The sequence below is a fragment of the Atta colombica genome, unplaced genomic scaffold (genome assembly GCF_001594045.1).
Source record: "Atta colombica isolate Treedump-2 unplaced genomic scaffold, Acol1.0 scaffold145, whole genome shotgun sequence".
Lineage (NCBI taxonomy): Eukaryota > Metazoa > Arthropoda > Insecta > Hymenoptera > Formicidae > Atta > Atta colombica.
The window spans coordinates 329,966-334,587 of record NW_017259234.1 but is presented as its reverse complement, the minus strand read 5'-3'; the positions used below and the strand labels follow the sequence as shown (position 1 = coordinate 334,587).

Sequence of the window (4,622 nt, the reverse complement as noted above, 5' to 3'; positions counted from 1 at the left end):
TATATATATATATATATATATATATAAAATGCTCAAACATTCTTCCTTTTTTAGTTGAACTTCACTGATCATCAGTGCCAAATATGCCACAGTATGAGTAATTAATGACTATCCACTGATTCAAATTTAGAGAGTAAGGAGAGTATTTCCAATGTCAATAATAATTCACATTCTTCGTCAGTTAAAAAAGAAAAAGTAACTTTTAATTCCTCGAAGAACATATGCTTCTTATAGCTCGCACATTTCTTCAAGAGATACACCGCGTTCGTCTACACTTATAACGAGGAAAGCTCCGTTTAGATAGTCAAACGGTTCTAATTTCGGTGCGGTGGCTAGCACGTGGCATTATTACGGCAGAGCACCCGGTTTACGCACGTGAGAATCGGCGAGATAACACCGCACCCATGTCAAGGAAGTATTTTTAGCAGATACGACCGCGGTCGTAAGTTGTACTAGTAAAATAAAAATACAGTGAATAGAGGCTTGAGAAAGATAAAATGGAATAAAATTAAAAATTCTGATGGGACGTAACAATTGGAAAAGGACCTACTTTCTTTCTTTTTCAAGTTAGTGCTTCAAATGAGTTAATAAAACCTTTTCAACAAAGCAAAAGTACGGAAATTTTTACTCCGATAAATCTACAATTAGAAACTTAAAATTGAGCCGAATTAATCAAAATATTTTAGTAATAACAAAGAGAGAAATAGAAAAAAATTTTTTTAATTATGTCTAAAAAAACTTTGGGTAACTCCGATATACAGGGTATTTGGAAATTAGTGATAAGTCTTTCACATAGGGGCAAAATGGACTAAACTGAGAAGAAAAGTCCTGTACTATTTTGCAATTTTCGCAATAGTTAACAAGATATTAATTGCTAAAAATTGCCGAAAATTAGTCTTCAATAATTTTTTACTCAAATACTATCAAATCAACTTTACAGAAAAATTGCAAAAAACGAAAATTGTTTATTTTCTTCTCATAAAACTCTACGAATTTTTTTAGAATTTTTTATTATATTAATTTTTTAACATTGCATTTTCTCATTTTTCACCAACATGAGGATACGACTATTTATAGGTGGGACACGATTTATGAAAAAATTATAAATAATGCTCAGAAATAAGTAAAATGATACAATAATTTATAAAATATGTTTACAAAGCTTTATTAAGGAATAAGAATGATAAATATGTATACAGAGTAATAAATAATAATTACAATCTTTTGCATATATCACAAATATTATGAAGTACATATTTCATGTAAAGTATTCATTGCATTTAGTGCACTGAATCCAATCTGCGCATTTTGCTTTGGACATAAATCTCGCCCTCTACAAATGCCGTATATCCCAAACAGGTGGAATACGAGTATATTGTATAAGACATCAAGCTGAGCAAAGAACATAAGAGCTAAGTACTTGTATTTTGCTATGTTTCATTTCTTTACTATCCCCTTTACACTTATATCATTAAATAACTATTAAGTTTATTAAGTAATAACTTTTGCAATCTCTACAATAATCATTTGACGAATTATATATATTGATATATGATTGCGCTATTCATTACGTTGACAAATCGATTCAACTGTGACAGTATTAATATTAACAGTAAGAAACTAAAATCATAATACAATATCAATATAACATAAAAATATGTAACAGAGTGCAAAGGTTATATGCAAATCATCACACTTATCACTATTTTTTCTGATTTTCATGAATCCTCGTGCAGCGTAAATACTGGAGTTACCCTAATTAAAATATTTTTCAAAATTAACAAAAGATATAAAGAATTAAAAAATTAGTAATAGAAAAAACATTATTATAACAACTTTAAAGGGCTCTAAATAATAATAATTAGAACGAAATAAGTTTACAGAGTATTGAAGAGCCAATCGCAGAACTTGTTGCGTAAAATTATTTTATATATATATCTAAATAATTACATGAATTTGATATTCAACAAAAAGAATAGATTTGAATATCATTCATGTAATTATTATTTAGATATATAAAATAATTTTACGCAACAAATTCTGCGGTTGGCTCTTTAATACCCTGTAAACTTATTTCATTGTAATAGAAAAAAAAACAATAAAAAACAATAGTAGCCAGAAAAACGAGCAGGGCTCGTTGAACTTTCAAGGTATGTGAAGTTAAACCGACCGTACACGATGCATTTCTTGCATGATGAGCTTACATACTGCTGTGTCTGCTCTAATGCATGCTAAATGTCTCCATTTAAAAATTAATTTCTCAAAAATTTTTTTTATAGTTTGACATTTTTTTTATGTATTAGAAATTCTATATATTCACAAAATAAAGCTATTAAGTCGTTCAGAACTATTCGATGAATTTCGTAAAAAAGGCACTCCATTTTTTAAAAATTAATTAAAAATTGCTATTAAGCTGAACTCTTGTTTGAAACTATAGGGAACACTTCGTCTCGTCAAAAGGAAGTGGGAATTCTAATCAGAATTAAAACTCTTGAGAATTAGGGTGCTAACTTTACATGCTCGAACTTTTAGATAGACTGATCACAATGTTAGATATCAAAAAAGCAATGGCAATGCAATCCTTTATCTCTCTAAATTCTTTGGAGTAAATTCTCTCCAAAGAATTCCGAGAAATATAATATTAAATAACATTTATTTTTACTTCCATATGTATCAAAATATAACTCAATCCATTTCTGTGATTAATTTCAATGGTTCAAAATCAACAATGTCCATATTAACGTGTGCAGTAAATAATGAATTAAAATTTGTGTCAATTTAATTACGTTTTCTTGAATTAAATATATTGCGGTAATTAAATTAACATATTGAATAGAAGCAGTGGCGACCTAAAGAAATCATTTTAAAAAAATAACACAAATTGTTCGTCATTATATGAATTTAACAGTGCAGGACGTGTTAAATCTGTCTCAACATATGATCTCTATATATAAGAAGAGTATATATATCACGGATAGATATATAATTCCGAATACAGGATCAGCAGCATGAAAATCGCATTATACAAAATACGCCTAAATCTATGTGTACACGCGCGGCGGCTTTCATAAACTTTTGCCGATCACGAATCCACACACGTGGCTCAGAAGAGCAGCGATTCGTTTTATCAGAAGTATACAACATGAATTATGCCAAGCGTTATCACTTAGGTTCAGATACTTGCACTGCACTGCGCTATAAAATGCCGCGGTGACACGCTGCGTGAGACAAGTGCTTTGCAGTGGCAAATGTAAAAAAAAGATGAATGATTACCATTCTTTTAGATAAGAAAAGAATATTTTCACGAATATATAATCAGGAGATAAAAGCTGCTACAAGGACGTAAATTTTGTTAACAATTGTTAACAATTGCGCCACATTACGTGACCTGTATGTTATAATTAATTGATCGCGGGACTTGTTAAATGATACGAAAAGTAAATTTGCTTAAGTGGAAGTTGAGACGTTTACCATGGAAACACGTAAGACATTGTGCTCGTGTTGCGCAACGTAATTAAAATAAGCACGAGAGAAAGGCGCAGCTAAATCTTATTAATTTTTTAGGTTTAACCCTTTAATATTAAAATCTTTTTTGCAATTATGTATAGATAGCTATTTTTATTTCGGAATATAAAATAATTTCGAACTATTAATCGCAAGTAATTAAATTTTTCTGCAGATGTGAGAAAATACATATCTCTCTCTCTCTCTCTCTCTCTCTCTCTCTCTCTCTCTCTCTCTCTCCCTCCCTCCCTCCCTCCCTCCCTCTCTCTCCCGACAACACACAATGTTGTACACTCAATTTATGTTGACAAAAATTAATTATTGTCTCATCATAAATTATTAATCTTTCTGGTTGCACAATTTATGAATTACATCAAAAGTTTATTAAAAAGACATAAATGATTGATTTAAGATTATTTCAATTAATCTTTATATTATCAAAAATAATAGGGGAAAGCAAAGAGTCATATTTTTTTTTCCACTTAAAACGTTTTGAATTGAAACGATAAAGAAACGACATCTGTATCTCTCGTTATTTGTTATGACAGGATGTTGCACAGAAAGGATGAGAATATATACATGATATCGTTATTGCTTGATACGCTCATTGCGGAAACGAATGTAGTTTATGTGTAGTGCAGCAATATTATAAACGAGGCGAACGTTTTTCAGTAGAACTCAATAGAGCATTTCTAGGAAATATTTTCTTGATATAAATTTTAATTTTAACTTGAGAAATTGTTCACATTTTTCTCAAGATAAAATTCATATAAGCTAGCATTCTTCTGCAAATACAAAATTTGTTACGATAGGATTAATTGTAAGTAAACGATTAATTTAAAAAAATCAATCGCTGTAAATAAAGAATTTAATTTTATCTTTAAAGTTAATAAATGGAATTTTCAGGAACTTTTATTATCCTGTCCTATTTATCAAGCAGATATGTGGGTCTTAATCTCATTCTTTAAAAAAAAATTTAAGAAAGAATAAATACTTTTCAATGCATTGGTTGTTTATTTGATTAAATTAATTTAATTCTCTTTATTCTTTTCGTTGGAAAATATGTATGTATTTAAGTCAAGATATAAAATGTTTGACTTAAATACGTACTTTCTTTA

General features: G+C 29.3%; 1 protein-coding gene across 2 annotated transcripts in view; it reads right to left on the bottom strand.

Annotated features, from left to right (window-relative positions):
- Positions 1–4,622, bottom strand: part of LOC108685082 (WW domain-binding protein 4) — a 49,012-nt gene that overhangs the window by 43,423 nt on the left and 967 nt on the right. The gene's annotated exons all lie outside the window — the stretch shown is intronic.